General features: G+C 40.4%; 1 protein-coding gene across 1 annotated transcript in view; it reads right to left on the reverse strand.

Annotated features, from left to right (window-relative positions):
- LOC145395467 (uncharacterized) overlaps nt 1-24,275 on the reverse strand; it is a 61,087-nt gene extending 36,812 nt beyond the window's left edge. The window contains exon 1 of the mRNA XM_080269069.1: nt 24,183-24,275. The gene's annotated coding sequence lies outside the window, so the exon portion shown is untranslated. The remainder of the gene's footprint in view (nt 1-24,182) is intronic.
- Nucleotides 24,276-26,150: the final 1,875 nt, after the last annotated feature.

Consider the following 26,150-nt stretch of genomic DNA (forward strand, 5'->3'; position numbering starts at 1 on the left):
GCCATTAAAGTGCTCACCGAGACTCGGAAATGAGTTTTATTGAGTCCTGCATACTCGTTTACAGGTATAGCCTCTCTCTCACGCTCACCACGTACGTGAGAGAAAGCCGTTTTCTGTGTAAGATATACTCAGGTAGTTATGCTGGGAAGGTATAGCAATGTTCAGTACACATTTCTGATTACTTATTACTTCAGCATCTATCACAATTTGCATGTCTTCCTCACAGTGAATGCATTATCTTACACTTACTTGAAGATAGGTACAACCTGACTACATTACGCACAGATCTGGCACTTACAAGAAGGTATTTACAACTTGACTTCACTATATAGTCCTTACACTTACAAGCAAATATTTACAACTTACACATACATGAAAATATTTACAAAATGCCTTCCCTATGTACAGCACTGGGAGAGACACACAGGCAGAGTGAGGCAGAGCGAGCTTGAGGGGGTAAGCGAGTGAGCGTATGCCTTGACAGCCTGGGGGATGGTAGAGGACCAGTGACAATACATGCCTGCCAATTTTTACCCGCAAATCTTGAAAAATGTGGTCACAGTGAAGATTTTTTATTTTCTATCTATCTATCTATCTATTGCCAGACGCCTCAATCCCGTTCGGGGTGGCCACAAACAAATCGCTTCCACGTCGCCCTGTCCCCCGCCATTTCACTGCCCTGCTCCCAACTCACAACCCCCTCTCTCATATACATCTCCACCCCATCCCTTCATCTCATCCTCGGCCCCCCCTCCCTCCTCCCCCCTCCACCTCACTCACATACACTCTCTTCATCAGTCTTTCACCCTCCATCCTCTCCACATGGCCAAACCACCTCAGTGTATTCCTCCTAACGCTTTCTGTCACATCCACATCCACACCACAACGTTCGTTTATATCCTCATTTGTCAGCCTATCTCTCCATGTAACTCCACAGGCTCCTCTTAAATAACTCATTTCCACTGCTCTCACTCTTGACTTGTGTCATTCCAACAACGTCCAAGCTTCACTTTCATGCGTTAGAGATGGTATCACAATACTGTCATGTAGTAACTTTTTCACTTCCATCCTCACTTCCCTGTTTCTTTTCACTGCTTTCAAGGAACCAGCAACCTTTCTTCCCTGCTGTACCCTTTCAAGCACTTCACCCTCCAAACCTCCATCCTTACTCTTCATACTACCCAAGTACTTAAACATACTCACATTTTCCAATTCCTCACCATCCAACCTAGCTGTTCATTCACTGACTTCACCTCTCTCAAAGACCATCACTTTACTCTTCCCTACATTCACCTTTAGATTCAGTTTCTTACACACTCTCCCAAACTCATCCACAAAGCCTTGCAGCTCCACTTCATCTCCACTCAACAACACAGTATCATCTGCAAACAACAGTACAGGGAGTTTCCAAACCTACCCTCTCTCACCAGGGCCACTCCAACATCCACTACCCCATCTTGTACCTCTTTTATTAACCCATCCATGTACAGATTGAACAACCATAGAGACATGACACATCCCTGTTTCAACCCAACCTTCAAAGAGAAAAATTCACTCAGTTCACCATCCACACACACTGCAGCCTTAGCACCATCATAGAAACTCTTCACAGCATTCAACAACTTCCCATCTACTCCATATATTCTTAATACTTTCCACAATCCTTGTCTATCGACCCTGTCATATGCTTTCTCCAATCCATGAAAGCCACATACAACTTCTTTCCCTTCTCTAGAAACTTTTCCACTACAGATCTAAGAATGAATATCTGATCTACACAACCTCTTCCCTTCCTAAAGCCTCCCTGTTCTTCTCCAACTAATTCCTCTGTTCTTTCTCTAACTCTGTCAATAAGTATCCTACCATACACTTTTCCTATTAGACAAAGAAGACAAATGCCCCTATGATTACCACACTGGCCGCAGCATCATGTCAGACCGTTTTAAAACGGCACTGGCACGTGGCAGGTTAATAAAGGCACTTGATACCTGTTAGTCTCCATCGATGTAGATTGTTTGCTAAAGTCATGCCCTTAAAGAATAAATCTAGTCATTCAGTCACTGGAGCTTCTATACAGGTTCTGGAGAGCAAAGATTTTAAAAGAGTCAGTCGCCTTGTCTGAGATAGAGGCACCAAGTTCACCAATCCACAACTGCAGAAGTACCTAGCACCTAAGGGCATTTGGGTCTATAGCACATCATCTCAAGAGATAAAGATCTTACCAGCCGAGTGCTTCGTACGAACTCTAAAAGCAAAAATATATCAATATTTAACAGCAAAATAACGCACGAATGTGTATCACCGTCCTACATGAGTTGGTGGAAGGGTCTAATAATACCCCGCCCAAATGACTAACATCCGGTCAGACACCTAAGGAAGTGAATTTGATGAAAGGTGCTCGTTCATTCAGGCATCAGTTCAGGAAAATGTTTAAATCCCCGAGGTCCAGTGCTCCCCCCATCACTTTACTGCTAATCCCGGGACGTGCGGTGCATATTGTGGGAGCTGACTAATCATCCAAATTTACCGGGGTATCATGTGCAAAACACTGAGAGGTCTTTGTTATAGATAAAGTTGTGCATCACAGGATTACACACGTACTGGTTGAAAGATTTAAAAGAACGAACCCATAAGCGGGGTATTTTAGAGGAAGGAATTAGTATGTGTATCTACACCAGAGACCTTCCTGGTGAGGGTCATCTGCTCTCGTACCCAGAGAGGAAATAAAGAATGTTTCAGGTGGGTCGGGTATCCCAAATCCAAAAATTCATGGATTGCAGCCAAAGATCTTCAAATTATGTAACATGCCCTCCTCTCCCCTCCTTAAGAGACACAGTAAGATTGTACTGTTGCTTCAGCACCTGAAACCCCAGCTAAGAGTGAAATTCATAACCTCTCTCTCTCTAAACAGCATATCGATACCATTTCCAATCTGTTCAGGAACTTTCTGAGAGGAAACCTCGCCCGAGATCCGCAGATTGTGAAAAAAGCTAAGAAATTCGGGAAGGAGCTCAAGGCAGTAGCGTGTAAAAAAACGGAGGTTAAATCCATGAAACACATTCTTTTGAAACCAATGGGAGGAGCATTTTTGAGTGTGCTATTACCCCTGGCTGCTTCCCTCATCAGTGGATTAGTAACACGATGATAAAAGAATATCTTTTGATCCCAAGGCCCAAAGCCGAAAGTTTCTTATCCACGAATATAGAAAAATCTGACATCAGCCCACAACCGCGAAAACTCTTCATCTCACAACCCCGTCTCTCCCTCCCTAAAAAAAAGTAAAAGTCGGGAAACCCCCACTTTGGCACTTACTCCACCTGTACACTCCCCTGAATCATCGGAATTACACCAATTCTCTTCTCTCTATGTTTGAAAATGTACCAGGGGTGGAATGGGACACCTCTGGAAATTTAATCTCGCCAGTGACATGGCAAAATATCCTTGAAATAATATCTCTGCTGGGTATGCCCAAAGCCTCCCATCGCACCCCAGGTTTGGATATCCTGCACCTTAACATGTAACTAGATACCGCTAACATTCCCCCGAAGTTTTTGAAAAGTGCAAGCTTAAAGGCAAAGCTGAGTAAGAGTGGGGGTTGAATGTCATTAGGCAACAGTTGGGTGGCTTACAGTTAACTGCCAGTTCCCAAGCCCCTCCCTGGAATCCCACCCCAACCCCAACCCCACCCTCTGGATGCTTTGGGGATAAAAGTCCCCACCGAACCCGTTGGCTGCATCACACCTCACCTCTCCTCACCTTACAATGGACACACCCTCTCAAGCTAAGAGCCCCCAGTCACCTCGTGGACGAAGATTACAGGAAGAAGACTTGCCGTTTCGTGGTGGGGTTAGATTCTACTGCCTGTGATGCGTTCGGGTATGTGAAGGAGCTGGGGAAAAAATACCCCCAGCTCAACTTCTTCAAAAGCCAGCAACATCTGTACAACTTAAACCATTGTACCAGAGAAAGCCACATCAAGGTGGGGAGTCTTTGCCTTGTCAGAAACATCAGCGAGGATCCCTGGTTTGCTGGAATTGTGGTGCAGTACGCCATTTGATACCCCACAGAAGACAATGAAATGTCCAAGTGTTACATCCAACACTCGACCGACGCAGATTATGTTGAGGGATTGAGGAGCAATACTCGAGAGAACCACCAACAGTATTTTGCTGAGGCCCTGGAGTGACTGACTGGTTTTCTCAAGTCCAGGATGAATGATCTGCAAACAGTGGTGTTCTTGAGGAGCAATACTCGAGAGAACCGCCAACGGTATTTTGCTGAAGCCCTGGAGTGACTGACTGGTTTTCTCAAGTCCAAGAAGAATGATCTACAAACAGTGGTGTTCTCCATGAACAGCGATAGTTGTGTGAAGAAACACTGCAGGAAACAAGAGTTTGCCGAACATTAACTTCTGCTGATTCGCAGTCACTGAAGATGTGCACCAGGATGGAATAGAGGTGGTGTTAACTTCCCACTCGGAAAACTTCCTCCAGGATGTGCGTCTGTATGCACAATATCTTGAAGTCATGAAGGAAGCCACTGTTGGGAATACAAAAGGTGATGAAGATGAACTGTGTACATCTACAGATTGCCCCACCACCACCGGTCCCGCAGGTGAAGAGCAGGAAGAAAAAGAAGAAGAAGAGGAGACGTTCGACCAATCCATGGAATTTGCTAAGCCCAGCCAAAGAATGGACGAGGAGGTGGATATTGAAGGCAAAAAAGAAATGGAGGAAGACAGTAAGAAACGGAAGCTGGAGTGCAGTGGTGATGACTCCCTTCCCCAGGAATGGAAAAAGAAGAAAATCACAGGTAGTGGTCATTAACTCATTGTACCCATCCCAATAAAAAGAAAAAAAGGAGCATTGTATATTTATACCACTAAATGTTTAGGTCTGGAGTTATTCTAAGGTGTGAAGCACAATGGAGAAGTCTGATACTTAGGTGTGTCTGAGCAGCTATGGTAACTGGGACGTATTCCCTCATAACCAAAACCATCCATTGAAAATAAACTATTCCCCTCTCTTCATCTCAATCCTACTAGACAACACGAAGTTGGTTTAGTAAACACTGTGTATCCATCAAAACAATATGCCTTAATTGGAGATAACCCCGACCGCAGGATCACACTTTATGGTATCAAACCGAATGATAGCACCGAACACGAGTTTTTTGTTTACACTCTTAGGTCAGACCCACATCACCATGATGTGAAATTTGCCATCAGAGTCTAGAACAGCGAGATATCCAACGACTTAAAGAAGAGGGATGAGGGATCATTATCAAAAATCCTTCAACGAGAAGGGGTTCTTTGAATATTCTCCATGTTTTGACAGAGTTATTGTGTACTGGAAAGAGGGAATATCTAACCCACAAGATGTATATTGCACCATTAAACTGAAGTTTGGGTAGATTGGCAAAGTTCCTAGGGTCCGAACAAAATGAAACATTGGCATTATACAAACCCTTTGACTTAAGAGTACTGGCTGCGAGAGTCCATACACCCGAGGCCTCAACAGCAGTACCTACAACAACAACAAGAGTATGGTGGAGATTGAGAGAGGGGTATGGGGCAGTGGCGGCGGCGGAGGCACCGGTGGTGGCTGTGGAGGCGACACTGGCAGTGGCAGCGGCAGTGCGACGCACACAAATAATTCTTCCCTTGGAGGGGGATCCCGGGTGAAAGCGTCGATACAAGTATGTGGCCAGCCTACCACTAAGACAGTTTTGTTACTGCAGTGTATGTGTGTACATACATTAATGAAAGAAGTAATATTGGTAATCAGTTTGTAAATATTTTCTATATCTTTGCCCTTCCAATCTCCCCAGCAAAAAATGATAATGCAGTCGTTTACAAGAAAGTCTTCTCACATCACATTGAATCCATAACCATAAAAGTAACAGATGCAAATGAGTAGCCCATTTACTTCCAAAGAGACCAAAGAGTCATATGCATCTTGCATTTTAGGTCCAACTAAATACCATTACTTCTGAGATATTTCATCAGTGCTGCCTCACCGCACTCAGAATATAGGTGCCGTTTCACCCACTCAGCGAGGAACATTTCCTCAAATTATTTGTCGAGCCCCTGTCTGGGGGCTCACTGGTCGATTTTTAAATATTATAAACCCTCTCTGTGAGGAACAGGGATGTCCGGACTACCAGCGGGGCTGGGTAAAGAAAGTCACCCTTTTTCTTGTTAAAAAAAAACTCTCCTCTCTGGGTTAAATCTCATTCAGAATGTAGCAGATGATGTTTTAGCCGTCAAAAATTTCAAGTCTTCGTTAACCCGTCACGTCCTGACCACTTTTGCACCTCCGACACCCCCCAGTCCCGACCATTTTTGGAAAGAATTTTTTTTGGCTAAAACCTCCGCTTTTGGTGAGAAACATCGAAAATTCATAGAGAAATCGCTCACCTGAGGTTTAAAATACTCGATACAGGTAGGAGTACCTCCTTACCTTACAGGGTTTTCTATCAGGCTGGATGCAAAGAAAACGAGTTCTATGGGAGGATAACTATTCCACACCACTCCTAAACAGTATTTATTTGGTTCGAATTTATATGTAGTATGAGTGTATATTGGTTTTCAAACAGTAATATAGGCATTATAAGCATTGTTTCACTCACTAACTCATCACCATTCCTGACCTTCTTTTGCCACATTACCTGATCATCATTTCTGACTGTTTCTTCCTCTAATGGTATGTAAACTTTGTCCTCCACATTGTCATAGATTGGGGAATCACTCTGGCCCTGAATGTCTTTATTGGCCAGGTCACTGGTAACAGGTGAATTGCCGAGACAATGGCATGCAGGGGGGGGGAGGTTATGCGGTGTAAGGCATTGTCCCTGCTTGGCATCTTGTTGAGGAATAGAGAAAGGTGTCCCGTGAATACTTACGAAAAATCATGCGAAAATTGAAAATTGTGCAAATTAGGGACCTTGCAATTGCAAAACGTACCAGTACGTCGATGGGACTGGCAAATGCAAAATGTTGCATCATACCCATACGTCGACGAGATGTCTCTAGTTAAAGCAACCGCGGGATCTCTTCCCCTCTCCCCTTTTTCTCCCTTTCCCCCCTATTTCATCATTACCTTCTTAACTCTTCTACTTTCCATCTGTTTCCTCCTTCCCATCCTCACTTCTCTTTTTCTATCCAGTTCTAAATTGCTCACCTCCTCTTTCCTTGCATCCCTTTTCCCCTCTTCCCTATTACTACAGTAGTGTCCCCCTGGTTGGTTTTGTGTGTGTGTGTTCTTACCTTATTGTTCTTACCTAATTGTATCTTTACAGGAATGAGTCAAGCTCGTATTGTCCCGTGTCTTAAACCATATTTATCGTACATATCCTTAAATTTGTGAATTGTTTTGGCACACACTATTTCATTTGGTAGTGCATTCCATTGATCAATTGCTCTGTTTGGGAAACTGAATTTCCTTATGTCTTTATCACCTCTCTTCTTATGCAGTTTTTTGCAGTGTCCTCTTGCTGATGCTTCTCCATATGTTAAGTAATCATTTATGTCTATTTTCTCCTTTCCTGATATGCATTTATATAGCATTATCATGTCACCTCTTTTCCTTCTCTCCTGTAGTGTTGGTAGATTCAGTTTATTTAGTCTTTCTTCGTAGCTTAGGTCCCTTAAGCTTGGTATTCATCTTGTAGCGGCCCTTTGAACTTTATCAATCTTGTCTCTGTGCTTTTTGAGATGAGGACTCCAGACTACTGATCCATATTCCAGGGTTGGTCTAATGAATGATGTTATCCTTCTTAGCATGTCTTCATTTATGTATGTGAATGCTATTCTCATATTTGCAAGCAGTGTATACATGTTCCGTACCTTCTCGCTGATGTGGTCAGCCGGAGATAGTCTGTTATTGATAATCACACCTAGGTCTTTCTCTCTTTCTGATGTGTATAGGGTTTTATTTCCTAACTTAAAATCCCAATCAGGTCTTTTTCCACTTTTACCAAACTTGATTACATGACACTTGTCCACATTGAATTCCATTTGCCATGTACTACTCCATTCATGAAGTTTATTTAATTCTTCTTGTAGCTCTTTACAAGAGTCTGTGTTAGTAATTCTCCTTTGTATTTTTGCATCATCTGCAAACATATTCAGATAGCTTTCATTTCCAGTGTTATTGTTTATATCATTTATATATACTAAAAACATGATTGGTGCCAGCACTGAACCTTGTGGTACTCCACTAGTCACTTCTTTCCATGATGAGTAGTTTCCTCTTAGTACTGTTCTCATTTCTCTTTTTATGAGAAAGTCTTGCATCCAACAAAACAGTTTGCCTCGAATTCCTCCTTGATGGTACAGTTTCCATAAAAGTCTTTGGTGTGGTACTGTGTCAAAAGCTTTCTTGAAATCTAAATAGATACTGTCCACCCATCCTTCCCTTTCCTGTATTGTGTTTGTTACTCTGTCATAGTAGCTCAATAGAGTAGTAACACATGATTTTCCTTTTCTGAAACCAAACTGTCTTTCTGTTATCATACTGTGTTCTTCTAGATGATTTACCCAAGCTTTTCTTCTAAGCTTTTCTAATACCTTGCTTACAACACTGGTCAGTGATACTGGTCGGTAGTTGAGTGGATTTTGTCTATTTCCTTTCTTGAATAAGGGGACAATATTTGCTTTTTTCCACATATCAGGCAGTTTACCTTGACTCAAGGATTTTTTGAAAATTAAAAATAATGGTTCACTTAACTCCTTTGCACATTCTCGTAGTACCCAACATGAAATTTCATCAGGACCACTTGCTTTTCCTCTGTCTAATCTACTTAACTCCTCCTGTATTACTTTTTCTGCTATTTGTATATCTGGTAGTATGTGTAGACATGCATGTGCCACATAGTCCCTCTCAAAATTTTTTTCTTCTGTAAAAACTAATTGGAAATTCTTATTTAGTGCTTCACAAATATCTTTCTCTTGTGTATAAGTGATTCCCTCGTCCGTAATGGATTTTACTTTGGTTTTGCTTCTGATATAGCTGTAAAACAGCTTTGGTTGATCACTACTTTTATTTATTATATCCTCCTCAAACTGTTTTTGGGCTTCCCTCCTTATTCTTGTATAATAATTTCTTGCCTGTTTGTAATTATTATACGCCCTTTCACTATTGTGTCTTCTGTATCTATTCCACAACAAATCTCTTCTTTCTTTTGATTTTTTACATTCTGTATTGAACCATTTCTGTATTTTCTTATCTGCTTCTTTGTGCTGTGGGATGTACTTCTGGACTCCTATTTCATAAAATTCACAGAATTTTTTATATACAGCATTTAAATCTTGTCCTCTAAGCTATCTATCTATCTATCTATCTATAGCCCGACGCCCTAATCCCGCAAAGGGTGGCCGCAGACAAAACGCCTCCAAGTCACTCTGTCACCCACCATTTGACTCCCCTCCCCCCAACTCACCCCCCCCTCCCTCATATACCTCTCAACTCCATCCCTCCACCTCATCCTCGGTCTACCCCTCCCTCTCCCTCCCTCCACCTCACCTACATACACCCTCTTAGTCAGTCTTTCATTCTCCATCCTCTCCACATGTCCAAACCACCTCAGTGTATTTCTCCTAATCTTTTCAACCACATCCACATCTACCCCACAACGTTCCTTCACTTCTTCATTCGTCAACCTGTCCCTCCATGTCACTCCACATGCTCCTCTCAAGTAACTCATTTCCACTGCTCTCACTCTTGACTTGTTCCCCTCTTGCAAGGTCCACGCCTCGCTTCCATACGTCAGGGTAGGGATCACAATACCATCATGCAGTGACTTCTTAACTTCCATACTCACCTCCCTATTTCTCATCACTGCTTTCAGTGTGCCAACAACCTTCCTTCCCTGCTGTACCCTTTCACGTACTTCATCCCCCAAAGTTCCATCCTTACTCATCACACTACCCAAGTACTTGAATGCACTCACATTCTCCATATCCTCACCATCCAACCTCACTGCACACTCTGTGACTTCATTCCTCTCAAACACCATAACTTCTAAGAAATACTTCTTTAGGTCTTGATAATTTCCCCTTTTATAGTTTAGGCTCTTTTTGTAACTGTCATTGCTGTTTACTATGTCATATGCTATCCTGAAGTTATAATTTAGTACTGCGTGATCGCTTGTGCCGAGTGGAGAGTGATATATTAAACTGTTAATATCATTTTCTTGCCTAGTAAATATTAGATCTAGCACTGAAGGTACATCAAGTCCTCTTTTTCTGGTGGTTTCCCTCACATGTTGCGTTAGGAAAAACTCTTGCACGAGATCCAGGAGCTTTTGGTCCCAACAGCTTTCTTGGGTAATTATATCTAGAGTATTCCAATTTATATTTGTATTAAAATCCCCAGTTAGTATAATTCTTTCCGATTTCTCTTCCATTTTATGTAGTAATGATCTTAAACTCTGAATTGTACTCTCTGCCAGGTCCTCATATTCATCTCTTTCCCATGTGTTTGATCTGGGTGGCATGTACAAATTGGCTACAATTACTTCACCTTCAGATGTGTTGATCTCTACTGCAATCAGTTCTACTTGTGATGGTATATCTATTTTTATTTCATTGACTTTTAGATTTTTCTTAGTTAATATTATAATTCCTCCTCCTTTTTTTAAATTTCTGTCTCTTCTCCATATATTGTATTCCTCTAAGGTTAGTATGTCATTGGATATCCTTGGTGTTAATTTTGTTTCAGTTAGGCATATTATTTGTGGTTCATTTTCTCTGACGTAATCGTTAATCTCTAGTAATTTAGATACCATTCCATCCACATTTGAGTACATCAACTTTATCATCTTGTTTATATACTTGTCATGACATGGTTCTACTACCTTCCTCCTTTTTATTCCATCCTGTTTGTGTACCACTTTCGTACCTGCGATCCTATTACTTTGTAAAAAAAAATTCTTCTTCTCCTCTTCTGATCTTCCCTCATTTTTTGTTTTTGTTTCCTCCCTTTTCTCTTTCAGTAATTCCAGTTCCTCTTGTGTTAGGCATCTTTTTATCCATACATTTTTGAACTCCTCTTTTTCCATAAAATTCTTTGCATTTTTTAGTATCTCTTCCACAGTGTTTACACTCTGGAAAGTCACCTTTAGAGGTCTTGTCTTGCTTTTCTCGTATTTCCCTAACCTTTTGTGTTCCTCTGTCTTTACTACAGATTTCCTCTGATACTTCTTTCAGTAAGCTCATTACATTTGCCATCTCCTTTTTGTCTCTTGTGATCTTGTTTTTTACTTCTTCCTCTTCAATACCAGTGATTACTATAGATCTGTTTATATCTACTGAATCTCTGACTAACTTTGGATTATTCTTTTCACTTCCTTTTTAATGCTTTGTTCCTCCACCCTTGTTTCTAAGTCTTTCTTTACTTTCACCATTTCAGCATACGTGGTTTCCACATCATTTTTGTAGCTTTGCACAGCTTCATTAACCTGTGTTATCTTCTCCTCAATATCATTGCTTTGGTCTATAAGACTGCTTACTTGCCTAATTGTCTCTGTCATTTTTGAACTCTTTCATAACACTCTCGTGATTGACTACTGTACTTGCCATTTCACTCATTTTCTTCCTAAGTGTACTCATTTCCACTGTTAGTTCACTGATGGTTGTGTCTTTCTTGTTGGCCTCCCTTTCTAGTTTTTCTATTTCTTCCTTTTGCAAGTGCATGTGCTTCTTTATTTCATCAATTTCATTTTTGAAAGCCATTTCTAGTTTGTGTACACGTTCAACTAGTCTATTGTGAGTCTCCACTTCAACCAGTTCTTGGTAGAAATCATCATTTGTGTGTGTGTGTGTGTGTGTGTGTGTGTGTGTGTGAGATCTCCTTTGTGTGCGCAGGGTGGGGAACATGCATTTGGTGTTACGTAACTGTGTGTGTGTGTGTGTGTGTGTGTGTGTGTGTTCTTATCTACAGTCGTGGTCATAAATAATCACCTATCCTTCCGTACCCCGATCCTCAGGCTGGCTCCTTTATGTGCGCCAAGTCACAGTGGAGTAAGAGGGGCTAAGGGCGACTGGCCAGAGAGAGAAGGAGAGGTGGGTGGGGGGATGAGTGATGGTGCGGGGGTGGAGTGAGGGTAGGTGAGGGAGGTAGGATGAAATGCGAGGTGGTGGTCATATTATTTGTCAATTTTCTTTCATTCAGGGCATGATATAAAGTAGTTTATATTCGGTAGATAATGCTGCATTACATCTTGTATACTGGCATCAGATAACAAGCTTTTGATAGGTGGTGATATCAAGGGTTGGCTTGTGGGAAGAATATACTGATGTGCCAGATCAAACATTAGTGTGGAGCAAGATATTTGTGTTTATCCGTGTATTTTGACTTCGGACACAGAATGGAATCCAGATGGCTTTCCTTCCGTAATGTTTGTGTATGAAACGTGCTCTACCCTTAGGTGTAATTATTTTTTGGAACTAAATACCAAATGCAACTTTTGATATTGCTGTGTCCACAGTAAATACGATCATCATCTCGGTATACACTCCCTCTACACAGTCACCATCATGTCAACTATTTTATGGCATATCTATATGAAAAGGCTATTCAAATTAATTGTGCATAAAAGGTAAATAAATCTGATATCCGTGCACATGAGTGGATGTAATAATGATATTGCTCGTAATCCGTACCTTGGCCTTCGTACCGGTATGGGTTTGAATGGCCGTCCAACAACCACAACACCCTCTCATCACCTCGGAATGATATTTTTCTCCTACAAAAAAACAGCTAGTTACAAATTGGTGGACAAAGCAATAGTGTGTTGTGCTGAAAATTTCTGGTTTTGCATTAATGTTTGATTTGTCACATCAGTATATTTCTCTCATGAGCCAGCCCTTGATATCACCACCTATCTAAAGCTTGTTATCTGACACAGTTCTACTAGGTGTAATGCAACATTATCTACCGAATATTAATTCCTTTATATCATGCCCTGAATGAAACAAAATAGACACATAATATGACCACCACCTTGCATTTCATTCTCCCTCCCTCACATTCCCTCCCTCCCCTCCCTTACTCCACCCCTGCACCATCACTCATCCCCGCACCCACTTTTCCTTATTTATCTGGCCCCTTCCTCTCAGCCCCTCTTACTCCACTGTGACCTACCGTACATGAAGAAGCCAACCTGAGGCGTGGGGTACCGGAGGATAGGTGATTATTTATGACCACTACTGTACCTAACTGTTCTTACCTAACTGAGTAAGGCTCGTACTGTTCTGTGTAATAATCCATTTTTATCATGCATATGCTTGAATTTATGAATAGTTTTGGCACACACTACTTCATTTGGTAGTGCATTTCACTGACCAATTGACTTATTTGGGAAACTGAATTTCCTTATGTCTTTATCACCTCTCTTTTTATGCAGTTTTTTGCAATGTCCTCTTGCTGATGTTCCCCATATGATATATATTCATTTATGTCTATTTTCTCCTCCTCTGAGATGCATTTATATAGCATAATCATGTCTCCCCTTCTCCTCCTCTCCTGCAGCGTTGGTAGATTCAGACTTGTCAGTCTTTCTCCATAGCTTAGATCCCTTAAGCTTGGTACCATCTTATGGCTGCCCAATGTACTTTTTTCAATCTTGTCAATGTGTTTTCTGAGATGAGGATTCCAGACTACTGATGCATACTCCAGGGTTGGTCTGATCAATGATGTTATTATCTTCCTCAGCATATCTTCATTTATATATGTGAATGCTATTCTCATATTAGCTGCAATGTATACATGTTACATACCTTCTCACTGATGCGATCATCTGGAGATAGTCTGTTATTAATAATTACTCCTAGATCCCTCTCCCTTTCTGATATGTGTAGGGTTGATCTTCCTAACTTATAAACCCAATCTGTTCCTTTCTCACTTTTACCAAATTTAATACCATGATACCTGTCCACATTAAATTCCATTTGCCATTTGTTGCTCCATTCATGAAGCTTGTTCAATTCCTCTTGCAGCTCTTTGTGAGAATCTGTGTTAGTAACTTTCCTTCGAATTTTTGCATCATCTGCAAACATATTTAGATAGCTTCCATTTCCAGTGTTACTGTCTATGTCATTTGGTGCCAGCACTGAGCCCTGTGGCACTCCGCTGGTCACTTCCCTCCATGATGAATAATTTCCCCTTAATATTGTTCTCATTTCTCATTCTCTGAGAAAATCCTACATCCAACAGTAGAGATTGCCTTGGGTACCTCCTTGATAATACAGTTTCCATAAAAGTCTTTGGTGCGGTACTCTGTCAAATGCTTTCTTAAAATCTAAATAGATAATGACCACCCATCCCTCTCTTTTCTGTAATGTTTCTGTAACTCTATCATAGTAGCTTAACAGATTAATAACACATGATTTTCCCTTCCTAAAACCGAACTGCCCAAACTTCCCTTATCAGCTTTTCTAGTATCTTACAACACTGGTCAGCGATCCCGCTTATAGGCGGGACAGTCCCGCTTTTTGGACGTCTGTCCCGATTTTTTAATTGTGACTAGAATGTCCCGCTTTTTGAGCAGATTATCTTAAATGTCCGGCTTTTACAAAATTACTATTACATTTGATAAACCATGACATTCTTTTATGAAATTAGGATGACTTAGAAAAATTATGCATAATCCTAACCAAATGAAATAATTGTTAATATAAAATCTGTTATACTCACTAGCTGGTAACTTGGTTGGCCCATTCACTGTACCGTACTGTATATTCGGAGTTATATATATATATATATATATATATATATATATATATATATATATATATATATATATATATATAGATAGATAGATAGATAGATAGAGAGAGAGAGAGAGAGAGAGAGAGAGAGAGAGATACTCATATACACACACACACACACACACACACGCACGCACGCGCGCGCGATAGTGTCTTGCTTATAGCTCCACTAAATCTGGTCACCTTAGTGATACTGGTCGGTAGTTGAATGGATCCTGGCTATTCCCTTTCTTGAATAGGGGAACAATGTTTGCTTTCTTCCAAATGCCAGGTAGTTTCCATTGACCTAAGGATTCCTTAAATATTAAATACAATGGTCTGCTTAGCTCTTCTGCACATTCATGTAGCAACCAGCCTGAAATTCCGTCAGGACCATTTGCTTTTCCTTTGTCCAATTTACGTAACTCTTCCTGTACTTCTTTTTCTGATATTTGTATATCTGTTAATACGTGTGGGCATGCATATTCCATATCATCTCTTTCAAAAATCTTTCATTTGTAAAAACTGAAAGTTGATATTTAGTGCTTCACAAATATCTTTCTCTTGTGTATAAATGAACCCCACATCCGTAATGGACTGTATTTTAATTTTAACTTTTGTTTTACTTCGGAGGTAGCTGTAAAAAGCTTAGGTTGATCACTACTTTTATTTACAATGTCCTCCTCAAACTGTCTCTGAGCCTTCCTCCTTATCTTTGTATAATCATTTCTTGCCTGTTTATAGTTGTTATATGCCCTCTCACTATTGTGTCTTCTGTATCTATCCACAGCAAGTCTCGTCTTTCTTTTGCTGTTTTACACTCTGTATTAAACAATTTCTTCATATTCATTTCTGTTGCTTTATGCTGTGGGATGTCATTTTGGACTCCTGTTTCATAAAGATCACAGAATTTTCTATACAGTGTTTAAATCTTGTCCTCTAAATTCCTTTTTCCAATCTATTTCTAAGAAAAACTTCTTCAGATCATGATGGTTGCCCTTTTTGTAATTTAGACTCTTTTTGTAACTCACATTGCTGGTAACATCATATGCAATCCAGAAGGTACAATTCAATACTACGTGGTCGCTTTTGCCGAATGGGGTATGATATATTATATTGAAAGTTTCGTATTCTTGCCTGGTAAATGTACTGTACGATCTAGTATGGATGGGTCATCAACTCCTCTTTTTTTTATGTTTTTCTTTACATGCTGTGTTAGAAAGAACTGCACAAGATCTAAGAGCTTTTGATCCCAACTGCTTTCTTGGCTTTCTACATCTTGAGTATTCCAGTTTGTATTTGAATTGAAGTCTCCGGTTAATACAATTCTTTCAGATTTCTCTTCCATTCTGTGTAATAATGTTCTTAAACTCTGAGTCGTACTTTCTGCCAGGTCTTCATATTCGCCTCTTTCCCGGGTGTTTGTTTTAGGTGGCATGTATAAATTTGCCACAATTAAGTTCCCTTTATATGTATTAATTTCCAGTGCAATCCGTTCTACTTGTGAGGGTATATCTAAGTTTTATTTCTTTGACTTTCAGATTTTTCTTTGTTAAGATTATAGTTCCTCCTCCCTTTCTTAAATTTCTGTCTCTTCTCCATATATTGTATTCCTCTATTTTTAGGGTATCGTTTTATATAATGTTGGGGTTAATTTTGTTTCAGTTAGGCAGATAATGTGTGGTTACTTTTCTCTGATATAGTCTTCTATCTCTAATAATTTATACACCATTCCATCTACATATGAGTACAACCTAACCATCTTGTTTACATACTTGCCATGACTTGAGTCTACTACCTTCCCCCTTTCTGTTCCCTGTTGGTTATGTACTTCTGTCTTATCTACAGTCCAATTACTTTGTAAAAAAAAAAAAAAAAAAAGGACTCTTTTCTTCTGATCATCCCGCATTCTTTGTTTTTGCCTCCTCCCTCTTCTCTTTCAATATTCCCAATTCCACTTGAGTTAGGCATCGTTTTACCCATACTGTTTTAAATTCCTCTTTGTCCACGAGTTTGATTGCATTTTTTAGAATTGCCTCCAGAGAGTTCACACTCTGGAAGGTTGTTTTCAGGGGACTTGACTTATTTCTCTCGTATCTCCCTAGCCTTTTGTGTTCCTCTATGTTTTTATTACAGATTTCCTCTGATACTTCCTTCAATATACTCATTATATTTGCCATCTCCTTTTTGTCTCTTGATTTTTTTTTTTTTAATTTCTTCCTCCACTATGCCGGTGATTACTGTAGATTTATTGATATCTGCTGAATCTTTGACCAATGTTTGGTTGTTTTGTGCTTTCTAATGCTTTTTTCTTTGACTCTTGTTCCTAAGTCTTTCCTAACTTTCACCAATTTAGCATACGTAGTTTCCACATCATTTTTATAACTTTGTATCACTTCATTCACCTGGGTTATTTTCTCTTCAGTATCATTAGTTTGGTCCATCAGACTACTTGCTTGCCTAACTCTCTCTGTATCATTTTTGAATTCCACCATAATAATCTCATGGTTGACAACCGTACTTGCCATTTCACTGATCTTCCTTTTAAGTGAACTTACCTCAACTGTCAGCTCATCTATTGCGTGTGTGTGTGTGTGTGTGTGTGTGTGTGTGTGTGTGTGTGTGTGTGTGTGTAGGAAGAGCGGATCTGATGGTTATGTAACTCCTGTGGGTGGGTGTGGATGTGGGTGTGGGTGTGTAGGTCTCTCTCTCTCTCTCTCTCTCTCTCTCTCTCTCTCTCCCTCTCTCTCCACGACTAAGGTGGCAGACTGGTCGGTCGCCGCGGGGCGGATGGGGCAGGGGCAAGATGCTGGCGGCACGAGGAACCGCTACAGGCAGGGGAGTGGAGTGTCTAAAACTACACAACCTGTTAAAACCATACATGATATTTTGAAATGGAACAAATATGTTACACGAACACACCTGAATTTTTCTTACCAGCAGGGATAAACATGCTCTGAGTTCAAACATCCGGGAGGTTAACATCATCTCTCCACACACACACACACACACACACACACACACACACACACAAATATATACTAGAGAGAGAGAGAAAGAGAGAGAGATCATCATCATCATCATCATCAGCCGTTTGAGTGTCCACTGCAGGACTGGCCTATCCCAACCGAAGTGGGGACGATACAGCCAATGTAGTGGCTTAGGCTGTCTGGTAAATATTTTATGTAGGGTGAGAAGTGCTTGTAAGTGCGGTTGTAATACTGGAGTGGCTTTGGATGTGTGTGTAGTCTGTGAACCAGTGTAATCGCGCCCTCAAGGCGACTGGGTGCAACTATACTTTACAGTATGTGACATTGGTTCAACTACAGCACCTCTTATGTCTGCCAAAGCAGTACATGGCAGGGTGAACACTCCCAAAGTTTATTAACCTGGCGGGGCGCTAACCCTCGTTCTCCTATGTGCGAAATCGCACACTATACAACTGTACCACAGAGGCTCCATATATATTTATCTATCTATCTATTGCCAGACGCCTCGATCCCGTTCGGGGTGGCCGCAAACAAATCGCTTCCACGTCGCCCTGTCCCCCGCCATTTCACTGCACCCGCTCCCAACTCACATCCCTCTCTCTCATATACCTCTCCACCCCATCCCTCCATCTCATCCTTGGCCTCCCCCTCCCTATTACCCCTCCACCTCACTCACATACACTCTCTTCGTCAGTCTTTTACCCTCCATCCTCTCCACATGGCCAAACCACCTCAGTGTATTCCTCCTAACGTTTCCTATCACATACACATCCACACCACAACGCTCCTTTATATTCTCATATGTCAGCCTGTCTCTCCATGTGACTCCACAGGCTCCTCTTAAATAACTCATTTCCACTGCTCTCACTCTAGACTTGTGTCCTTTCAACAATGTCCAAGCTTCACTTCCATACGTTAGAGTTGGTATCACAATACTGTCATGTAGTAACTTTTTCACTTCCATGCTCACTTCCCTGCTTCTTATCACTGCTTTCAAGGAAGCAGCAACCTTTCTTCCCTGTTGTACCCTTTCAAGCACTTCACCCTCCAAACCTCCATCCTTACTCATCACACTACCCAAGTACTTAAACGTACTCACATTTTCCAATTCCTCACCATCCAACCTCGCTGTACATTCACTAACTTCACCTCTCTCAAAGACCATCACTTTACTCTTCCCTACATTCACCTTTAGATTCCGTTTCTTACACACTCTCCCAAACTCATCCACCAAGCCCTGCAGCTCTCCTTCGTCTTCACTCAACAACACAGTATCATCTGAAAACAACAGTACAGGGAGTTTCCAAACACTACCCTCTCTCACCAGGGCCACTCCAACATCCACTACCCTACCTTGTACCTCTTTCATTACCCCATCCATGTACAGATTGAACAACCATGGAGACATGATACATCCCTGTTTCAGCCCAACCTTCAATGAGAAAAATTCACTCAGGTCACCATCCATACGCACTGCAGCCTTAGCACCATCATACATACTCTTCACAGAATTCAACAACTTCCCATCTACTCCATATATTCTTAATACTTTCCACAATCCTTGTCTATCCACCCTGTCATATGCTTTCTCCAAATCCATGAAAGCCGCATACAACTTCTTTCCCTTCTCTAGAAACTTTTCCACTAAAGATCTAAGAATGAATATCTGATCTACACAACCTCTTCCCTTTCTACGAGTAAAGCCTCCCTGCTCTTCTCCAACTAATTCTTCTGTTCTTTCTCTAACTCTGTCAATAAGTATCCTACCATACACTTTTCCTATTATACTAAAGACAAATGCCCCTATGATTACCACACACTTCTTTTTCCCCTCTTCCTTTGTATAAGGGAATAATTATACCTGAATTCCAATACTCCGGGACTCTACCTTCCTCCCAGGCCAATCTGCACATTATCCACATCCATTCTACTACTATCTCTCTATCTATCTATAATATATATATATATATATATTTATATATATATATATATATATATATATATATATATATATATATATATATATATATATATATATATATATATATATATATATATATATATATTTATATTTATATTTATATATAATTAAAGAAGGAAGTAAATGATCTAGGAAGAAAAATTAATGCAAATTCCTCTCAGAACAGGAAGTTAAACTGGAAAGAGGTGCGGACGTGTAGAAGTGACAGCAGAAAGAAATGTGATTTTGTGACTGTGTGAAAGATGTAAGTGGTAGATTATTAACCCATGGTGATGAAGTAAGGACCAGATGGATAGAATGTTTTGAATGCCTGATGAATGGGAACAGAAAGAGCACAGCCGCTCTAAACATGATTGGTTTGGGGGGGTGTTCAAAGAACGAATGCAGTGCCAGGAAACGCGCCACTCGCACAGGTGAAGAACGCTGTGAAATGGCTGAAAAACGAGGAGCTGGGGTTGATGAGGTGAACTGTATGTATAGATGATTAAGTGTAGTGGAGAGAGCGGAATGAAGTTCTTGCTGGAGATATGTAAGAAGGCATTGTTGAGTGAAACTGTGCCAGCAAAGTGGAAAAAGGCTGTGATTGTATCCCACTTCAAATAAATAAATAAATAAATAAATAAAGGTGAGCGAAGTGAATGCAAGAATTATCGTGTGGAGTCACATGGAGAGACAGGCTGACGAATGAGGATATAAAGGAGCGTTGTGGTGTTGATGTGGCTGTGATAGGAAGCGTTATGAGGAACACACTGAGGTGGTTTGGCCATGTGGAGAGGATGGAGGGTGAAAGACTGATGAAGAGAGTGTATGTAAGTGAGGTGGAGGGGGAAAGAGGGAGGGGGAGGCCGAGGATGAGATGGAGAGATGGGGTGGAGAGGTATATGAGAGAGGGGGGTGTGAGTTGGGAGCAGGGGAGTGAAATGGCGGGGGACAGGGCGACTTGGAGGCGATTTGTTTGTGGCCACCCCAAACGGGATTGAGGCGTCTGGCAATAGATAGATAGATAGAAGTTTATTGAGTATGGCATCGTTCACTGTGGTCTAAACTCCCTTGCTATGGACTATAGTCTTATGTCCCTTTGATTTCCTCGTACCTCAGCGGCAGAAAAATAGGAGTAAAAGTAGATGATGTATGTTTCAATTTCCACTCAACGCTGGCGTGCCACAGGGATCAGTTCTTGCGCCAACCCTGTTCCTGGTTCATATTAATGATCTCTTAACTATCACCCACAATCTCATCCATTCATATGCAGGTGACTCAACACTGCATAGTTCATTCACACTCAGACACCCATTTACGAAGTCTGATATCTCTAACTCTCAACTTAGTACAACTATCTCCCTAAATCGAGACTTATCTACAATCAGTGAATGGAGACAAAACAACCTTGTCTCATTTAATGCTAGTAAAACTAAATATTTACAGTTTACTAATAGACAGGTATTGCCTGATTCGTATATTACCTTCAATGCTACAAATGTTTCCATCTCCAAAAGGATTGAAATTCTCGGCGTCTCGCTTAACAATACCCTCAGTTGGACCTCTCACGTCAGATCACTTGCTAAAACCGCCTCAAAGAAACTTGCTTTATTGTACAGAGTCAGTAACTTCTTCACTGACGAGCAGTTACCTATAATTTATAAGAGTTATGTGTGCTCTCAGCTTGAATACTGCTCACCCTTGTGGAATGGATGTGGAGAGGTTGCATTAAAACAACAAGACAAAATTTAGAACAAAGCTGTTAGAATTATTAATAATCCTGCTATTACTAATAAACTACCTTCCATACAAGTAAGAAGGAATGTTGCCTTCCTTGCATTATTTTACAGATGTTTTTATAGCAAATGCTCAGACGAAGTTGCGTCCATTGTGCCATCTCTCCATGCCTTCCCTTATGCTACACGGGCATCTGCTAGCGCTTATGACTGGAATGTCACTCAGCCATATTGCAGAACCTCTGCCTGTCAGAATTATTTCATTCCCCGAACTGCATCTCTCTGGAACTCGCCTCCCCAGGGTTGTTTCCCTCCAAACTTCAACCTGGAGCTGTTCAAGTCTAACTGTTGCAAATACTTTATGAACAGAGGACACCAGTAATCTGGTGCGTGGATTATTTTTATTTATTTATTTGTTTTTCCTTCGTCTGTTCTGTTATTAAAAAAAAGGTATATAGAAAAATTATTATAAAGTAAGAGAGATTTCAGAAGTCCCAGTGAGTGATGAACAGGGTGGCTTTAGGAGTGGCAGAGGATGTGTGAATCAAATATTTGCCATGAGACAGATAGTGGAGAAGGCTTGTGAGAACGACTTCAAGGTGTTTATGACATTCATGAATCTGGAAAAAGCATACGACAAAGTAGACAGAGAATGATTGTGGAAGGTTTTACGCATGTACGGTGTAGATAGTAAGCTGTTAGGTGCCGTCAAAAGTTTTTATGATGGTAGTCAAGAATATATAAGAGTAAATGACATCTATGTGAATGGTTCAAGATCACTGTGGGGGTATGACAAGGTTGTGATGTCCCCATGGTTGTTTAATATATATATGGACGGGGTGATGAGAGAAGTAAAACACAAGAAATGGAGAGGGGGATGGCGTTGGTAATGAATGGTGATGGATAGAATACCTCAAATTTGTTGTATGCTGATGATGCAGTAGTGCTTTCAAATAACAGGCAAGAACTTCGTAGACTAGTGCAGTTTTGCTGATGTCTGTGAACGTCTTGAATTGAAAATAAACGTGCAAAAGAGTAAAGTGATGGTTATTGAGAGGGAAGCTGATTCCTAGTGTGATGTTACAGTGAATGGAGGGAGACTTGAACTGGTGAGAGAGTTCATATACTTGCGTACAGTGATAGAAAAGAGAGGAAAATTGCCAAAGAAGTGGAAAGCAGAGTGACACGAGGAAGGAAGGTAGCTGATGCAATGACGGCCTTGATATAAAACGGAGGTTTTATTGTTGCAGTTGCACGAGGCTTATATGAAGGAGTGTTTGTGCCATCTTTAACGTATGGAAATGAAACTGTGGTGAGGCATGAAATTGAGAAGCCAAGAGTGAGAGCAGTGGAGATGGAACTGCTGAGGAATGTATGTGGAGTACAGAGAGTGGATAGGACACGAAATAATGTGATTCGTGAAAGATGTGGAGTAAGGAAATCGGTGGATATCAGAATCGAAGAGAGTGTACTGAGGTGGTATGGTCATGTGGAGAGAATGGATAATAGCAGAGTGGTGAAAAGGTATATCTGGGTGAATTTGAAGGAAAGAGGAGGCGAGGTAGGCCAAGGAGAACGCGGAGGGATATGGTGGATAAGTGTGCGAGGAAGAGAGGTTTGGAAGTTGGTGAGGCTGGGGGACTGACAAGAGAACTACAGTTGGCTGGATAGATGCTGTGAGGAGGAGCTCACGATCAGGGATTTGGCACCCCATTTTAACGTGACGGCGTCCGCATTGACTCTGTTGGATGTGTTTATGTGAAGCTACAGTACGTAGTGAATAATTTTGGCGTATCAGATAGAGCCAGGATTCTCGGGGCTTGAATGGTGAGTGAATGGAAGCGTGGCCCATTGGACTGGGCAAATTTGGGCTGCCTTGACGTTACTACTCCTCACCCTGCCCTAAGGTGGGAAAGGGGGTCCGGATGATGATAATGATATAATTATAGTATATATATATATATATATATATATATATATATATATATATATAGTATATATATATATATATATATATATATATATGAACATCATACTGTAAAGCACCCTCATCAGTGTGGGACTCGAGTCCTTTTCGCCACAGCAGATCTAAAAAGATGTGTGTCCATCACCTACTTATGAAGTTTTTCTTTTCAGATCCACACACCTCGACCTATTGCAGTGTGGGTGGTAGAGAAGTTCGGCTCTTCCGGTCACGATGGTTGACAAAATGTTTTCACATGAACTATACACAGGTTCAATAACATCGTGCCGTAAGGCACCCTCATCAGTGTGGGGCTCGAACCCACTTCACCACCGCAGGTCTAAGAAAAGTGTGACGTTTTAATTTTTAGGTCCACACAGATGCTGAATGAAATCGTCTAAACTAACAGGGTTAAGAAATGTCATAAGAGTTATATGTTTGACTCGTTAAGCGAATGTTTTGTATATTTTACTTCAGTTATCTGCAGATGTCTTGTATACTGTCTTCTTGTTATCTCAAGATGACTTCGTTCTGTTTAGGAAACTCTTTCCAACCTGGAGAGACTATAGATTTCAAGAATTCCCTCATTGCCAAAACTCCCTTCTGAGAGTAATAAATCTTTTTGTTTGTTGTAAAATAACATTCAGAAGGGATTTAAAGAGTAAGTGGTCGTCGAAGTGAGTTTTTTATATAGAGAAATTAAATCATCTGTCAGGATCAGTAATGAAGCAGAAAATACCACATTATGAGTGGATTGAAAACAGTCATCACTAAAATCTCTTACTTGTAGATGGAGGTGAGATGAGCAGAGAGGCAACTGTTTTGAGTGCTGAAGTGCTCTTCACTTCCCGCTGCTTCTGTACCTGGTGAGGCGTGGAACACAAATGTGCTCTTACCAACTGGGGTGATCCAAGGTGGTACACGGGAAGGGGAGGTGGTGGACCTGCCCCCTATCCTCTCTCTCTCCCTCCCTCCCTCTCTCTCTCTCTCTCTCTCTCTCTCTCTCTCTCTCTCTCTCTCTCTCTCTCTCTCTCTCTCTCTCTCTCTCTCTCTCTCTCTCTCTCTCTCTCTCTCTCTCTCTCTCTCTCTCTCTCTCTCTCTCTCTCTCTCTCTCTCTCTCTCTCTCTCTCTCTCTCAGGGATTCATTTCCATATCAACACTATCTCCGTGAACTTGATTAGGAGTATTATAATTCGGAGTGTATCGACAAAAACAACGTGTTCTTCATCATCACCATCATCATCATCATTCCCATACCATCGCGATTTCTGACCTCATACGTCTCTCATACTGACGGTGTTAGTGAAGGCGTTGTCTACTACATTTTGAAAATCCTATCCTAAACCAAATAAAAACATGTAACGTTACACATGAATAAATAAGAATGACGACATCGTTGGTAATGGGTTAAGGGCTCGTATTCTCGTAGCTTAAGGAAGATCCCTAACACCTCTTCCTTCGCGATTATTTTTTGAATACGGCCGGCTAATATCCTTTTCAACATCGTTCATGCAGAGTATGGTTATATTAGAATGATCTAAGTAACACAGAAGAGGACCGCATGATGTAGTAAACATAATAAATCTCTTAGGAAGAGGTCTTATGAAGCTTCCTTAACCGACGAGAATACAGGCCAAGGTGTAATATGGTAAAGTTGATCATTCAGAAGTGCTGCGCAGTGTCCGATACCAGCGAGAAAACGGCTGATCTTATAGGCTCGTCGGATAGGATTTAACCGCTTCATCATAACGTACTCTCTGCTTTATTATTGCTATCGACACGCGATTTTATGCAGGCTACGAAACACTTCCTGAATGGTACTTGTTAACTGTCTTACTGTGTTTGTATTTTGTACTGCCTATGACCTCCAGTCTTTGAAACACAGTGTGTCCGGGCATCTTGAAATGAATGGATGTTGAATTCGGCTCACTAAATTTTTTTTTTTTACATCTTTTTATTTTTTCGTGATATAAACAATCTTGAAGATTTTTGGCCTTTGGTTCCCTCTTCTTTGCATTAACACACACACACACACACACACACACACACACACACACACATATATATATATATATATATATATATATATATATATATATATATATATATATATATATATATATATATATATATATATATATATATATATATATATATATATATATAGATATATCTATACATATATAAACAGACATATATATATATATATATATATATATATATATAGCTTTAGGTAACCTTAACAACTATTGGTTGTCCTAAGGCGAATAAAATCGTCTGGAGGCGGCATAATAAGTATAAATTACATCCTCTTAAGGTGTTCAGAAGGCAGAGTTTCTAACCTCTTGAAGGAAATTATGCCCATTTAATGAAACTGTGTTTATCATGAAAGTACACATATGGGGAGGGTCCAAGTCGGGCCGTAACTGTTTTACATTTAGAGTTGACACAATTTCAACATTTGTCCGACTTTGACCTGAAGAGATTCAGGTAGGTCACGACTGTTTATTCTTTATGAAAAAAATAAAACGAAGATCAGCAATAGCAATAATAATGAAAATAATAATAACAGTAGTAGTAGTAATAATAATAATAATAATAATAATAATAATAATAACAATAATAATAATAACAATAATAACATCGACAACAACATAAACAACAACAATAATAAAAATAAAAACAATAATAATAATAATAATAGTAATAATAATAATTGTATTGTGATACCCACTACAACGTATGGAAGAGA

Source organism: Coenobita brevimanus, chromosome 31 (genome assembly GCF_032717465.1).
Source record: "Coenobita brevimanus isolate Jiangsu-jjx chromosome 31, ASM3271746v2, whole genome shotgun sequence".
NCBI lineage: Eukaryota > Metazoa > Arthropoda > Malacostraca > Decapoda > Coenobitidae > Coenobita > Coenobita brevimanus.